The 17,299-nt window shown below is 41.6% G+C and overlaps 1 long non-coding RNA gene across 1 annotated transcript; it reads left to right on the top strand.

Moving 5' to 3' along the window:
* The first annotated feature begins 12,324 nt into the window (after window positions 1-12,324).
* Window positions 12,325-16,625, top strand: LOC146509323 (uncharacterized). Its single transcript, XR_014876570.1, has 2 exons — window positions 12,325-15,877; window positions 16,059-16,625. It is a non-coding gene; the product is annotated as an uncharacterized LOC146509323 (long non-coding RNA).
* The last annotated feature ends 674 nt before the right edge of the window (window positions 16,626-17,299 follow it).

The following is a 17,299-nucleotide window of genomic DNA, read 5'->3' as shown; positions in this document are numbered from 1 at the left end:
TTATTTTTTTTAGATTGATGAATATAAAAAACATATTTGTTAAATTAAAGTAAAGTAAAGAGATAAACTATATGTGTTTCTTAATTGTAAATGGCACCAAATTGTATTCAAATTGAGCCACACTTATGGAGCTCCACAATTCTTTTCCTGGTGTTTTGGTTGACATCACTTGATTTTCCCATTTCAAAGAAACAGGCTCTGTGTTTTGCCTTATATGCATCCACAGCTGTGCCACCAGTTTATCCACATGGCCTCTACTAACCTATCAGAAGCTTCTTCAGCTCAGAATGGAATCGTCTGGAGTTTTCTTATTAATTAACAATAAACTTAGTGTATATGTACTCCTAAATTTGATGAAAGTGATAAAAATAGACAGCTCTGTCTCTCTTTATTTATTTTAGTCACAACAGAGTGACTCTAGGAGCCTGTGGCGGGGACTAAGGACAATAACGGATTATAAAGCACCAACAACCGGTATGACGAACACGGCCGTGACTCTGGCAGATGAGCTGAACACTTTCTATGCTCGCTTCGAGGCTGCAGCTAAGGACTCCAACGATGCTAGTGCTAGCGGCGCTAACGACTGCAGACAGGAAGATACTGCCAGCACCGGAAACGTGCTCGTCATCTCCGAGCATGAAGTAAGGAGAGCCTTCAAGAGAGTGAACACCAGGAAAGCAGCAGGACCAGATGGCATCCCAGGTCGTATCCTCAGAGACTGCGCATACCAGCTAGCTCCTGTGTTCACTGAGATATTCAACATCTCTTTATCTCAGTCAGTGATCCCCACATGCTTCAAAGAGTCCATCATTGTTCCTGTCCCAAAGAAACCCCACCCTGCTTCTCTCAATGACTATCGCCCTGTAGCCCTCACCTCAGTAGTGATGAAGTGCTTTGAACGCCTGGTCAGAGACTTCATCATTTCTTCACTACCAGACACACTGGACCCACTACAGTTCGCTTACCGTCCAAATCGTTCCACAGACGATGCCATCTCTCATCTCCTCCACACATCACTCACTCACTTGGACACTAGAAGGGGGAATTATGTTAAAATGCTCTTCATAGACTACAGCTCTGCATTTAATACCATAATTCCCTCCACACTCACCACCAAGCTGGAGCATCTGGGACTCAGCTCATCTATTTCAATTCAATTCAATTCAATTCAATTTTATTTATATAGCACCAAATCACAACAAATGTCGCCTCAAGGCGCTTCATAGATACAGAGAAAAGCCCAACAATCATATGACCCCCTATGAGCAAGCACTTTGGCGACAGTGGGAAGGAAAAACTCCCTTTTAACAGGAAGAAACCTCCGGCAGAACCAGGCTCAGGGAGGGGCGGCCATCTGCTGCGACCGGTTGGGGTGAGAGAAGGAAGACAGGATAAAAGACATGCTGTGGAAGAGAGACAGAGATTAATAACAGGTATGATTCAATACAGAGAGGTCTGTTAACACATAGTGAGTGAGAAAGGTGACTGGAAAGGAAAAACTCAATGCATCATGGGAATCCCCCGGCAGCCTACATCTATTGCAGCATAACTAAGGGAGGATTCAGGGTCACCTGGTCCAGCACTAACTATATGCTTTAGCAAAAAGGAAGGTTTTAAGCCTAATCTTAAAAGTAGAGATAGTGTCTGTCTCCCGAATCCAAACTGGAAGCTGGTTCCACAGAAGAGGGGCCTGAAAACTGAAGGTTCTCCCTCCCATTCTACACAGCAAATCCAGCATGTCCAAATTAACACTGTCAGATTTGATTTCAACACTTTTAAAGTGTCTATATGGGTCCACACCAGAGAGTGTTAATTTAACTGTTTTTGGAGAGTTGGTATGTTAACTCTGATTTAGTGTTAAACACCAAATCTCTCTGGAGTTGATAATTTAACACTTGGTGTTAAGAGTTTATATATTAACTCTCAAAGAGTATTTTAGTTTAACTACGTAAGAGTTATCTTCTAATTAATTCTAAAAAGCGGGAATTTTACTGTTCTGAACTTCTAGAAATTTCTTTTGGAAATAAACATTTACTAAAAAGACGCAATGGTTTTTGAAAAACATTTATTCTGAACTGTGCACCACAATTTCAAAACATTTTCTGAAAGATGTAACAGTGTACATGTTCTCACTTTCATTAGAATTTTGTTTATCAAAAGGTCTGACATAGGTGAGATGATAAATGCAAATAACAGCATTCTCATCACTTATTTCAATAAATACAAAATACAATATGCATGTCCTTCATTCATCACTTTGTGGAACTTCAACGCACTTCTGCTCTCCCCCATATTCCATCTTCACAAGCATATCCTATGTGGAGATTGAATAAAAATTAGTTGACACTAATTAATGGCACAAATCAATTGCAGCACAGAAAAAAAAAGGAATCCTTTTTGAGCCATTACTTGTGTAAAGTATTTTCCCAAAAGACAAGGACACAGACAACAGGTAATACTGAACTAAATGTAAAACCTCAACCTTTTTCATTTTTACCTAAACCGTGTGCACAAAACTCTGGAGGGATCTAAGTGCTAACGTAGAACTCAGTCGGGACTCGGGACATCTGCTACTGCTGTTTGCTCGTTTTTTATGGGAGATCATCTTCAGGCTTCAAGTAGCACCATTATATCAACATTTCACATTCTAGACATTGTTTTAAGTGTATTTGACCAAGAAATTTGACTGAAAATTCACATGCAAGCTTTTTTTCAAGGCTGTGGTATTTGCCCGCAAACAATACCTTTCAGCTAGCTAAAACAGAATATTATGCTATCAGCGAGCAACATGGCTAATGCCTTTCACACAGCTTTGTCTCAACTCCAAAGAGCCACAGAAGTAAAAGCTAATAACAATAATTGAAACAATCTTTGAAAACATGACTTACCAAGCATGGCAAACAACTCAAATATGTAGAGCAAAATGTTCTGAAACGGCTTCACTTCAGCTTCGATTGGAGCCGTGCTGGGGGCGGAGTCTGTGAATTTACTCTATTAGTGTCATGGCCCCTGTAGGAGTTCAGAGTTAAGAGGTCAAGAGTTAATGTTTCCATTGTAACACCTCCAGATTTGAAATAGAAACACTCATTTTTAACACTCGATTTTAACTACTATCATTTTACACCTCAGAGTTACATTAAAAGAATGTGACTCTACTTAGAGTAAAATTAACTCTAAGACTACTAACACCAAAACATTTAACACTTTTGAATTTGCTGTGTACTTTTAAATACTCTAGGAACAACAAGTAGGCCTGCAGAGTGAGAGCGAAGTGCTCTAATAGGGTAATATGGTACTACAAGGTCATTAAGATAGGATGGGGCCTGATTATTTAAGACCTTGTATGTGAGGAGCAGGATTTTGAATTCAATTCTGGATTTAACAGGAAGCCAATGAAGGGAAGCCAAAACAGGAGAAATATGCTCTCTCTTTCTAGTCCCTGTCAGTACTCTTGCTGCAGCATTTTGGATTAACTGAAGGCTTTTCAGTGAGTTTTTTGGACATCCTGATAATAATGAATTGCAGTAGTCCAGCCTGGAAGTAATAAATGCATGAACTAGTTTTTCAGCGTCACTCTGAGACAGGATATTTCTAATTTTAGAGATGTTGCGCAAATGGAAGAACGCAGTCTTACATATTTGTTTAATATGTGCGTTGAAGGACATATCCTGGTCAAAAATGACTCCAAGGTTCCTCACAGTGTTACTGGAGGCCAAGGTAATGCCATCCAGAGTAAGAATCTGGTTAGATACCATATTTCTAAGCTTTTCAGCGCCGAGTACAATGACCTCAGTTTTATCTGAGTTAAGAAGCAGAAAGTTAGTGGCCATCCAAGTCTTTATGTCTTTAAGACATTCCTGCAGTTTAACTAATTGGTGTGTGTTATCTGGCTTTATGGACAGATAGAGCTGGGTGTCATCTGCATAGCAGTGAAAATGTATGCTATGTCTTCTAATGATGCTGCCTAGGGGAAGCATGTATAATGTAAACAGAATTGGTCCTAGCACTGAACCCTGTGGAACTCCATAATTAACCTCAGTGTGTGAAGAAGACTCTCCATTTACATGCACAAATTGGAGTCTATTAGATAGATATGATACAAACCACTGCAGTGCAGTACCTGTAATACCTACAGCATGTTCTAATCGCTCTAATAGAATATTATGGTCAACAGTATCAAATGCTGCACTAAGGTCAAGAAGGACAAGCACAGAGATGAGTCCACTGTCAGAGGCCATAAGAAGATCATTTGTAACCTTCACTAAAGCTGTTTCTGTGCTGTGATGAGCTCTGAAACCTGACTGAAACTCTTCAAATAAACCATTCCTCTGCAGATGATCTGTTAGCTGTTTGACAACTACTCTTTCAAGGATTTTTGATATGAAAGGAAGGTTGGAGATTGGCCTATAATTAGCTAAGACTGCTGGGTCTAGAGATGGCTTTTTGAGTAAAGGTTTAACTGCAGCCACCTTGAAGGCCTGTGGTACATAGCCGATTATTAGAGATAGGTTGATCATATATAAGATCGAAGAATTAATCAATGGCAGGACTTCTTTGAGCAGTTTTGTAGGAATGGGGTCTAAAAGACACGTTGATGGTTTGGAGGAAGTAATTATTGAAGTTAACTCAGAAAGATCGATTGGAGAAAAAGAGTCTAACTTAACATCAATGGTAGTAAGAGTAGCTGTAGATAATATTACATCTGTGGGATGATTATTGGTAATTTTTTCTCTAATGATAAAAATTTTATTTGTGAAGAAGTTCATGAAGTCATCACTAGTTAACGTTAAAGGGATGGTTGGCTCTCACTTTTTGTCAGCCTGGCTACAGTGCTGAAGAGAAACCTGGGGTTGTTCTTATTTTCTTCAATCAGTGATGAGTAGTAAGCTGTTCTGGCTTTGCGGAGGGCTTTCTTATAAAGCAACAAACTATTTCTCCAGGCTAAATGATGATCCTCTAAATTTGTGACACGCCATTTCCTCTCCAGATTACGAGTCATCTGCTTTAGGGTACGTGTTTGAGAATTATACCACTGGGGTCAGGTACTTCTGATTAGAGACCTTAGTTTTCGCTGGAGCTACAGTATCCAGAGTCGTACGTAGTGAGGAGGTGAAATTATTAACAAGATAATCGACCTCTGTTGGGGTAGCGTTCAGATAGCTGCTCTGCTCTGTGTTGGTACAGGGCATTGACGATGATAACAGTGGCTGGATTATATTCTTAAACTTAGTTACAGCGCTTTCAGAAAGACATCTACTTTGATAAAGTCCACTCTCCACTGCTGCGTAATCAATTATTGTAAATGTAAATGTTATCAAGAAATGATCAGACAGGAGAGGGTTTTCAGGAAACACTGTTAAATGTTCAGTTTCTATGCCATATGTTAAAACAAGATCTAGAGTGTGATTAAAGTGGTGGGTGGGTTCTTTTACATTTTGAGAGAAACCAATTGAGTCTAACAACAGATTAAATGCCATGTTGAGGCTGTCATTTTTAGCATCAACATGGATGTTAAAATCACCCACAATAATTATTTTATCTGAGCTCAGAACTAAATTAGATATAAAGTCTGAGAAATCAGACAGAAACTCTGTGTAAGGCCCAGGTGGACGATAGATGATAACAAGTAAGACTGGTTTCTGAGTTTCACAGCTGGGGTGGACAATGTTAAGCATCAGGCTTTCAAATGAATTAAAAGTCTGTCTTGGTCTTTCATTAATTAATAGACTGGTGTGAAAAATTGCTGCCACACCGCCCCCTCGACCTGTGCTTCGAAATTTCTGGTAGTTAGAATGACTCGGGGGTGTTGATTCATTTAAACTAACATAATCATCCTGCTGCAACCAGGTTTCTGTAAGGCAGAGTAAATCAATTTGTTGATCAATTATTAAGTCATGTACTAACAGAGACTTGGAGGAGAGAGACCTAATATTTAATAATCCACATTTCACTGTTTTACTCTTTGGTTCAGATGTGGATACTGTATTCTTCTTTCTTTGTAAATGTTTAAGTTGTTTGTTGCTGGTTTTTAGTTGGTTTTTTGTCTTTTTGGAAGCAGACGCAGTCTCTATGGAGATGGGTTTTTGGGGGGGTAGCAGGAGGAGGGAAGCTGCAGAGAGGCGTGTAAGACTGCAACTCTGCTTCCTGGTCCCAACTCTGGATAGTCATATTTTGAGGGGTTTAATAAATTTGTCGATATTTCTAGAAATGAGAGCTGCTCCATCCAAAGTGGGATGGATGCCATCTCTCCTAACAAGACCAGGTTTCCTCCAGAAGGTTTGCCAATTATCTATGAAGCCCACATCGTTTCTGGGACACCACTCAGACAGCCAGCAATTTAAGGAGAACATGCGGCTAAACATGTCACTCCTGGTCTGATTGGGGAGGGGACCAGAGAAAACTACAGAGTCCGACATTGTTTTGGCAAAGTTGCACACCGATTCAATATTGATTTTAGTGACCTCCGATTGGCGTAACCGGGTGTCATTACTGCCGACGTGAATTATGATTTTACTGAATTTACGTTTACCCTTAGCCAGCAGTTTTAAATTTCCTTCAATGTCGCCTGCTCTGGCCCCTGGAAGACAATTGACTATGGTTGCCGGTGTCTCTAGCTTCACATGTCTGAGAACAGAATCACCAATTACCAGAGTTTGACCCCCAGCGGGTGTGTCACCGAGTGGGGAAAAACGGTTAGACAAATGAACGGGTTGGTGGTGTACCTGGGGCTTCTGTTTAGGACTACGCTTCCTCCTCACCGTTACCCAGCCGTCTTTCCCCAGCTGCTTGGGATCTGCCGGGGAACAGCTAGCGGGGCCTACGCTATCTTCGGCTGCACCAGCTACAGGGGCCTGGCTAGCTAAGGGTGAGAGAAGGGTGCAAAGCCGAGTCTCCAGTTCAGTAATCCTGGCCTCCAGAGCTGCAAATATGCTACATTTGTTACAGATATCATTACTGCTAAAGGAGGCCGAGGAGTAACTAAACATCTGACACAATGAGCAAGAAAGTGCAGAAGGGACAGGTGAAGTAGCCATGGTGCTAACGGGTCGGCTACGAGCTAAGCTAGCGAAACAGTACAGAGACAGTGAGTGAATACTATAAATTAGGTAGTGAGTACACAGAAAGTGTGCTTCGGATGAAGCACGTGAAGATTATACTGTGAAAAAAGAATGTATTTAAAAGTTGTTAATTAAACTGCTAAGCAAATAAGCTACTCAGAAACACCACTGTGTTTGAGCAGGAACAGGAAGCGATACTATACCACAGAGCGAGCGAACACCAAGTGACAGCGCCACCGACAGCTGCAGGAGATCAGAGGTCAGAGCAGAAAGCAGGTCAGTGGATCTCCAACTTCCTAACTGGCAGACCACAGGCAGTAAGGATGGGCGGACATGTCTCAGCCTCCACCACTCTCAGCACTAGAGCCCCCCAGGGGTGTGTTCTGAGCCCCCTGCTGTACTCCCTGTACACATATGACTGTGTGGCCACTACCAGCTCCACCACCATCATCAAGTTTGCTGACGACACCGTCGTGGTGGGCCTGATCTCTGACAACAACGAGACGCCCTACCTGAAGGAGATTAGGAATCTGGAGAACTGGTGCCAGAGGAACAACCTCCTTCTAAACGTCAGTAAGACAAAGGAGTTGATAGTGGACTTCAGCACTAAGCAGGAGAGGAACTACCAGACCCCCGTCATCAACGAGTGCCCAGTGGAGAGAGTGGACAGCTTCAAATACCTCGGAGTTCACATCACGCAGGACCTGTCATGGTCCTGTCACATCAACACCGTGGTGAAAAAGGCCTGTCAGCGTCTCTACCACCTCAGACGCTTGAGAGACTTCCGACTGCCCCCCAAGGTGCTCAGGAACTTTTACTCCTGCACCATAGAGAGCATCCTGACGGGAAACATCTTAACCTGGTTCGGGAACAGCACCATGCAGGACAGACGAGCTCTACAGAGGGTTGTGCGTTCAGCTGAGCGCACCATCCGCTCAGAGCTCCCTGACCTGCACTCAATCTACAGCAGGCGGTGCTGGACCAAGGCCAGGAAGATTGTGAAGGACCTCAGCCATCCCAACAACAGACTGTTCTCTCTGTTGAGGTCAGGAAAGCGATTCCGCTCCCTGAAGACCAACACAGAGAGACTGAGGAGGAGCTTCTTCCCGCAGGCGATACGGTCTCTCAATCACACCACCACACAGTACTGACCCACACATATAGTTCTTAGACACACACTGGACATTCTGGACATTGTTTTCACTTCATCACTAAAACCACTTTAAGCATATTTGCACTGCACAAGACACTATATAATGTGGATTGCACAACACTGGACATTATATTCCTCATTTCCAGTTAATACTTGTACAGCTGCTGTTATTGTGTGTATATATATATTTATATTTCTTCATACATTCTTATATATTTCTATACTGTGTATTTTGCTGTACAGTTATTTTATTTTCAACTTTAATTTATATATTTTATCTTATTCTTCCCAGTTAAATTTACCCTTTACCCTTCATTCTAATTTGTGTTGTACAGTTATCTCATTCTTAACTTAATTTTTATATATTTTTTTAATTTTTATATTTTATTTTATTTTATTCCTTCCTGGTTAAATTTACCCTTTTTTATTTTCATATTTATTTCCTATCTTATTCATAGCCTTCTCTTTTTTCTTTAGGTCACGAGCAGTTGTCCAAGCATTTCACTGCATACCGTACGGTGTATGACTGTGTATGTGACAAATAAAAATTTGAATTTGAATTTATTCTGACATTTAACTAATTCAAAAGATATTTCAATATTTATTTAACCAAAACAAAACAAGTTTACTCTAAATTGATGTTGTACAGTAAAAAAATGTTCTTGTGTTTTCCATAAAGTGTATGTAAATATCTGGTTTAAACTGTGAATATACTGCTGTGTTTTGAAATTCCTCTTGTTTTGCACAGAAATATATTGAACAACATACAAAGCATAATATATAAAATAACATCTACCTGAGTTTGTTCTTTGAAAGAAGCTCCTCGTGTCCATTCTTGTATATCAGTGCATTACTGAAACCGATTTATTTAGCCGTGGAGGGAAACAACTGAAAATATGAAATAAACACACATGTAAGCTGAGACTCTCTAAAGAAACAGCATTGTTGTTGTTGTTCGGCTTTTCATTTCGCCATTTGTTGATTCACTTGAAGAGCAAGTAACGTAATATGGGTCAAGAGATCAGTTTGATATCAATCTTTCGTGATACACCGTCATATTTACATTATTTGTACAGTACGAATGATTTGCTTTGGTACCTGGTCAAACTTCAGTTCTCCTCTGTCTGCCTAGCTCAGTGTTGCCAACTCCTCAGTAAGGAAAATCGCTATTGGCTGTCCTAAAAGTCGCTAGAAGTCGCTAAATGACGTCATCACCTAATTTGCATAATTGGTCATGCTAATGTAATTGTAACCTACGCTGTTGGAGAGAGAAATAACATCGTGGACGAGACTTAAAGTGAGCAAAAAACGTCCTAAATGCATTTAGAGTTTATTTAGAACTACAAATAAAATTTCTTTTAGCAATTATTGTTTTTTTTAATGTCACAATTCCAACCCTGCTCCTTTATCCGGGCTTGGACCGGCAAAAGTGACCCGAAATAGGCACTCTGGTGCAGTTACTTTGTGTGTGCGTGTTTATAAGTAGTTTTAAACCTTGTGATCCACAAAACAGCAACAACAGTAAAAGAGTAAAAGAAGAACTGACTGCGTTACAGCACCCGCTGCTTGTTGAGAGTAAAAGCGATATGCGCTTTCACGTCTTTTTTTAGCGACTTTTTCTAGAAAAAAAGTCGCTAGGGGGTCTGAAAACTCGCTAAATATAGCGACAAAGTCGCTAAGTTGGCAACACTGGCCTAGCTCCGTTTCTCCAACAGCGCACTTGCAGGCAGCAGCTGCCCCGCCCTGCTTAGTGTCTGAGCTCGGATCATACCAATATTAGGGGGGATTTACGCACAGTCGTAAATTCCCACAGTGTGCACTATGTGCTTCGAATAGTGTGTGCAGTTTTTTGTTTTATACAGTTGTCAACCAGGCATCTAACTATGAAAAAATTACACTCCAAAAGACCCCGGGCTTCTGACAAAACAACCCGGGCTTAAGCCCAGTAAGCCACCCCCCCCCGCTCCGCCACTGGGACAGACAACCATTCACACTCACGTTCACTCGCACATCCACACGTAGTGGCAATTTGGATTATCCAATTAACCTATCCCCACAAGCTGCATGTCTTTGGACGGTGGGAGGAAGCTGGAGTACCCGGAGGGAACCAACGCAAACACGGGGAGAACATGCAAACTCCACACAGAACGACCCCGGCCTGATGGTGGAATTGAACTCAGGACCTTCTTTCTGTGCGGCAACAGTGCTAACCACCGCTGCCCCTAGTTAAAATATTATACTCATATTTCTAGGAATACAGGACTATTGCAGTTCTTAAAGCATAGACTGACAAAATGAGAGCATTTTGCTTGTTTTTTTAAGGGGGATGGACGTTAACATAGATATTTAGACATAACACTACAATATATTCCCCACAAATCAAAGTCCAACATTTTCTTTATTTAGTTTTAATCAGGAAACAAAAAACAGGTGAAACAATGATTTATTGATTATCTGCCATTACTACCTCCTGCCATGCAGAAGAAAAACAAAACACTTTCTGTGTGATAACTGAAAGTGTTTTGTAATAACTGTCTTTTTTGTACCTGTTTTTCACTTACAGCACAGAGGCATATCTGACTGGAAGAACGCTGTGTACAGTGGTTGTGTGACTGGAAGACCTATTGGCTTTTGCGGTATGTAACTTACTTTATTAACTTACATTACAGCAAATTTATGCATTTTGTCCACGTGTTTATTTTTCTGTCTTGCAGCTGGTCTGAAGGCTGGTGTTTATTCTCTGCTGCAATTAAACATGACTTGCGGTGAAGCTCTATGGAGTGGCTCGATGGACAAAAACATAAATATTACACATGTGGTCCAGAGAAAGAAGACTCGCGTTGTGAGTTTGCTAACCCTGATGTTTCCCTGAACATCAAGGATTGCTGTTAAAGCAGAATTGAAGTGTACTGTTCAAACACAGGGATTTTAAGTGGCACCACAGTGGGTTAAAACAAACAAACATAAAAAAAGACATGTCAGTATTTCCTGTGACTTTCATATTGTGGACAGTTAGAGCAAGGAATGCCAATTTCTCATGGTGAATCTTCAAAGACAGAGCAGAGTGGGTCTGCTTCAGTGGTGCACTGATCAGGTGATGAAAGCTGAACTTGTGTGAATTTCACTCTGGGTCTGTAAAAACTCAGATGAGCAATGTTCTGCCTGTAAAACATTGGTTTGATGTTTAAGTAACTAATCCACACCAGGATTATTTATAATAAAAGCATTTTTTTAAATTGTGGATTTACTACTTTTCCTTGATTATTAAAGGACTACAACACCCAAACTAGTAATTGCTTTAATTTTTTCTTTTTTTTTATTATAGCGAAAGTGGTCTTCAGGAAAAGTTCTCCAGGCTTCTTGAAGGACATTCAATTCAATTCAATTCAATTCAATTCAATTCAATTCAATTCAATTCAATTCAATTCAATTTTATTTTTATTGCACCAAATCACAACAACAGTCGCCTCACAGCGCTTTATATTGTACAGTAGATCGTACAATAATAGATACAGAGAAAAACCCAACAATCATATGACCCCCTTTGAGCAAGCACTTTGGCGACAGTGGGAAGGAAAAACTCCCTTTTAACAGGAAGAAACCTCCGGCAGAACCAGGCTCAGGGAGGGGCGGCCATCTGCTGCGACCGGTTGGGGTGAGAAGGAAGACAGGATAAAGACATGCATTCAAAGCTCTTCTTTGGATGTTGGCTGCCTTTCCTTCCCTTCTCTGTCAAGATGATCCCACTATTCACTAATGTTGAGGTCCAGGGTTTGGGGAGGCCAATACACAACTGATAGCGTTCCATAATGTGTTTTTCTATTTGAAGATGGTGGTGTTGTAAATGCTATTGTATGTTAGCACAATGGTGATAGGAAGGCCCCAACCCCGCCTTCCTAATGTGGGAGCCAACCAATAGGACCACTCCCTCCATGTCTGCGACCAGTGAGACCACAATCATCACCATCTAACAAGGTACCAGTGATATGAGACACATATGTTGCTTTCCACTTGTATGCACAATCATACTGGGTCATAGGTTGAATAGATATCCACAGGTGGTATAGGGGAAGTCTGGTATACAGGTCCCTGGTGGCAGGAAACTAAGAAAAACCTCTCATGTTCAGCTGTTTTTTTGTAAAAAGATAACAATGTTAGCCTTTTCTGCAGCTATAGGGCATATATGGTATCATTCTTGGCTGGAAGCAGTGCTTAATCAATGGAAAAAACACAAACTTTGTCCAAAAACCTCTCATGTTTAACTGTTTTCCACTTTTTCTTTGGTCATTTTAGCCTTTTTGGCCAGGGTGAAGAGAGTATCTGCCATCAAACAAGAAGACAGCCGCATGTAACTACGACGGTGTTTGCTAGTTCACTTTACATGCATTAATGTAAGAACGTGGTTAGCCTACTCAACGTAAATTACACACGAACAACATTAAGCTACTCACGCAGAGAAGAACGGCTGCTGCTGCATCATCATCCGTCATCATTTCTGCTACACTGGCAGGGCTAGGGGCCAGGACTCTCCTCTTTGGGTTTTTGGGGGATGTTGCTAACTCCGGGTCTGATAACAGGCACCACACCCACAGTGTGAGGTCTCGCAGCAAGCTATCAAATACAGCGCATTTCTCGGCTTTAAAAAAAAAACGCTACGCGTCGCCAGGTGTTTCATCGGATTCGAGGTGTTACCTCCTTTGACAGTATCACAGTATCATCTTAAAGCACTTGTTGCAGGCTGCTGAGTTTGCATCTTTTGCTGTGAAGTACAGCCAGACTTTGACCGCTTCGTCTTGGGCATTTTTAATCTGTAGCTCTGCTCTAAAAGAACGTACGTACCTGGACCCGCCTACTATCCTCAGAAACATAAAATGATTGGCTAGAATCTAAAGTGTATCACAGCTCAGGAAAAAAAAGCACCAAAATGTGCGCTGTTTTTCGGTCTGGTTACTACCGTTTATGTCAGAACCGGCGCCATCATGGCACCGGATACCGGTACCCATCCCCACTGCTCGGTGACATTCGTCTATCCTGGCCTGAAAGGAGACGCTAACGGTAGACTGCAGCGATAACTGCCAGCATCTGAGCCAGCCAGACTCTGTCTGTCTCTCTCATCATGGTCACCTAAATGCAGCGCACAGTAATGGCAGGTTTTGTAATAAGGCAGATCGCGCTAACATAATATGCACTGTTAGTTGATTATTTACCTGCCGCATTAACGGGAGAGGACGTGCAAACGTTACCACTGCTGCTGGGTTAAGATTCACGAGTCCAGAGTGGAATTAAAAACACGACATTCATTTAAGGTTGTCACGTGTTTTGTGAGCAAATGCTTTTGCATATTCGTAGTGTTTCCTCCCTTAAATGAAATATCTACTTTGCAAGTATTGCAAGTTGCCCTGTTGTCTTCCGTTCTCGTAAAGTATAATCAAACTTTTTAGTGTTTGAGGCGCTTAGGCGCCGTGTTTCCTGCCATGACGCTCCGCAACGTGGTGACGTCATTCGGGGCGACTGGAATCGATAAGGGAATCGTTTGCAAAAATGGCAAACAATTCCAAGGAATTGAAACAGTGGGAACCGGTTCTCAACAAGAACCGGTTTTCGATACCCATCCCTAATTACGTTAGCACAATGGTGATAGGAAGGCCCCAACCCCGCCTTCCTAATGTGGGAGCCAACCAATAGGACCACTCCCTCCATGTCTGCGACCAGTGAGTTGGGTTCTGTGTTCCCTCTGTTTAGTTTCTGCCCATGTGCTCCTTCTGTTCTCTGTCTGTTACTGTGTCTCTGAGTCCAGTCTGTGCATTTCCTGTTTTATTTTGAAGGTCTGTGTCTTATGTCAGTGTGTTCAGTTTTGTACTCTCCCTGTCTCGTCTGTGTAATCAGTGTCAGCCGTGTCTCCCAGCTGTTTCCTTTCAGTCCTGTTCACCTCTTGTATTTAGTGTCTGAGTCTTCCCCTGCTCGTCGTTGCGTCATTCTTCATTCTACTCTGTTTGTCCGTTTTCTTGTCTGTTGCTTTCCCAGTCTAGTTAGTTTTCTGTTCAATCGGCAAACTCCCAATAAAGACGGGTGTTTTGACTTCACGTTTGCCTCTGTGAGTCCTGCTCTTGGGTTCCTGCCTGCCTTCACACAGCCATGGCATTTTCTTCTTTTTTTTCTGTTATTTATCTTCTTTCGTTGAGTCTCTGTTTCCTCCTTTTCTGCTTTGCAGTTTTTCACTTTTTCCTTTTTATTTGTTTCCTGTGTCTGTTCCTGCTGCTTTTATTGGATGCAAGCTCCTCTGCAGAAAGAAACACAATGTAGGACACATGTAGCTTTGGAAGATGGGTGCAACACTGACTGTCCAGCTCAGCTCAAAATTCAGTGTTTAGACATTTTTCTAGCTCTCCCATCTTCTTCTTCTTCATCCTCCTCCTCCCTTGGTCTCCTCCTCGAACCGCCTGGTACTGGGTTGGGGGGCAATAGCACAGGAGCATCCTGGCCATTGTCTCCATCGTCATCACTGTCATCTGTGTCACTATCAGGAACACTTTCAGTGTCGCTCTCAGATTCCTCATCTTCCCACCACCACCCCATTTCGTCAATAATTGGATCTTCTTCTGCTCCATTATTGTACAAGGGTCGTTCTATTTCTAGAGGTGGATTTCTTTCTCTGTAATCTCCTGCTCCCATCTCTGCTCCATTAATGACCAATGGTCGTTCTATCTGTTGGGGTGGATTTCTTTCTATGTTATCTCCTACTCCCATCTCTGCTCCATTAATGACCAAGGGTCGTTCTATTTGTTGGGGTAGATTTCTTTCAATGCGATCGCCTACTCCCATTTCTGCTCTATAATTTTCCCAGGGTCCTGCTAATTCCTGGGGAGGATTTATTTCGATGCCTACTACCGGAACATCAACTGCCTCCTCTTGTTGTGGCAGTTGATTATCAACTAAACCACGCAACTGATCGATTTCAATCCAGGGGAACATCATGTGAACTGCTATAAGATTTCTCTGTCGCAGCAGTGCCAAAACCAGCTCATTGAGTGCTAGCCCTACACCGACATGGTTTTGTTCACCATCGTCATGGTTTTGTTCACCATCGTTATGGTTTTGTGAGCCGTCTCCTCTATCCATTTTTTGAAAACAGTCTTAATAGACTGGAGGAAACTGGTCGGTACAGCTGTCAAACTTTAGCTGATTGTTATAGAACTTTTAAAATGTCCTTGAAAAAGAGTTTAAATCACTTTAGTAAACTGTTTAAAAACACTGAGCAAACGTGAACTAATCGCAACTGATTGCTGTGAGGAACACTGCGAACTAACGGCTATAGATCAAAGTAAAGATTTTGATTGGTTGTGCTTTGATCTGACTTTTGTGATGTCATCGAATTTGGTTCATTCTGTGACGGTCAACGTTCTGCTGATGTCATAAATTCTGGCTAAATTAAAATAAATTAATTTAAATAAATGATGAAGAGATGAACGTCATCGATTTCCTTTGACGCTTTGTGTTTCTACTCTTGTGACCTGTGATGGTATTTCTTTTGATGTATTTGTATTCTTTTGCATTCGCAGAGTCTGGCCCAATAGGAGCGCTGAATCCCACTTTAGACTACCAATCGTCAGTCGACGGAAGTTGCGTCACCACAACAACAACACGTACCGGGACAGCGAAGCAGCCGGTAAGTCCGCTTTTTTTATGGAAACTTGCATTTCTTTTATGTTTACAGTAAGTTATAGACTCTAAGACGCTCCTGGACTTAGCTGAAATTACACGAGGCTGAATAGTTCATTCAACTCTTACTTTAGGGTAAATGTTAGCTGTGCGCTAGCCAGCATCTAATGCATTACGCCCATTTCTAGTCTTTTCAAGTGGCTACACCTGATGATGGCGACACTAGCAATTCGTGTTATACATCCAGATGCCCCTGCACATCGTCAGCAGGCCGGGTGAGAAGTATGGTCTTCACCAAACCTCCACAGGAGCTGCTCAGCCGAGTCGCTGCCTTCACTCAGGCACAGACGGTACCCACGCGCCTTCACGTCTGCAGTGCCCGGTGGTGCTTTCCGTGGCTCGTTACAAACGATGTGACATATATGAAGTCGTAAGTGTTCGTGTATTTAATATCGTACTAGGCAGATTTACTGCACTACCATTTACTACACATTTACCTGTGTATGGCTATTGTCAGTACATGTTGCTCATTGTAAACTTTCTTTAAGTGTGTAACATTCACAATGATACTGTTGATGGTAACGTGTATGATTCCAGCGTACCTGACAGGCACTATTGACTTTTTGTACACAGTTGATTATGTAAAGCCCCTCGCATTGGATTCATAATCAAGTTCACTGATTGACTACCCTGCAGTGCTGTTTTCCTGTATTCCTGTTTCATCCACTTTAATAAAGTGTCCTGTGTTATAGTAACAGTGAGTTGTGGATTCACTTAATGAATGCCTAAGTTGGGCTTTAATCTGCCTTAGACTTACTGATCTTCTTTGAATCAGCACCACGATAATTGTAAGGGCACTGATAAAACATACAAGTATAAATAAATAAAATCTATAGAAAGAGAAATATGTTTGATATGTTTTTATTAAGTTGCACACAAATAGCATTCTCTGCCAACAGGCTCAGAATATTAACACAGTGAGGCCATTGTAATGGGAGACGTTAAACAGATAGTGGGATGATCCTAGTGTTTCACTGGGATGCTCTCTCCACATTGCAATGTGTTTATTAAACCCACTTCAAATCAAGCTCACTGGGTGTGTTGCAGGTTATTGTTAAAATTTCCATAACAAAACACATAACAGACCGGAACCACAGAAGCAATGTGTACAAGCAGGTGGCAAACACAAGTTTTTGAAGTATTTGTACAACACATGCCTCTGCAACAGCTTCAGTGTTTCCTGGAATTGATTCGGAAACAATAACAAAGCTATTATCTATCTGTTATGACAGTCAAATTTCCTCCAAATAGTCTTGGTTGAGGTCGAGTGACTGTGAAAGGTATATGATCACAACATTTTCATAATGAACTGTTCAGTGACCCCTCTTCAAATATTTTGTCACAGGACAAACATAATCTCTTATAGCAT

Source organism: Neolamprologus multifasciatus, chromosome 10 (assembly GCF_963576455.1).
Source record: "Neolamprologus multifasciatus chromosome 10, fNeoMul1.2, whole genome shotgun sequence".
In the NCBI taxonomy this organism is placed as follows: domain Eukaryota; kingdom Metazoa; phylum Chordata; class Actinopteri; order Cichliformes; family Cichlidae; genus Neolamprologus; species Neolamprologus multifasciatus.
The sequence above is the reverse complement of the archived record's forward strand: the minus strand, read 5'-3'. Positions and strand labels throughout refer to the sequence as shown.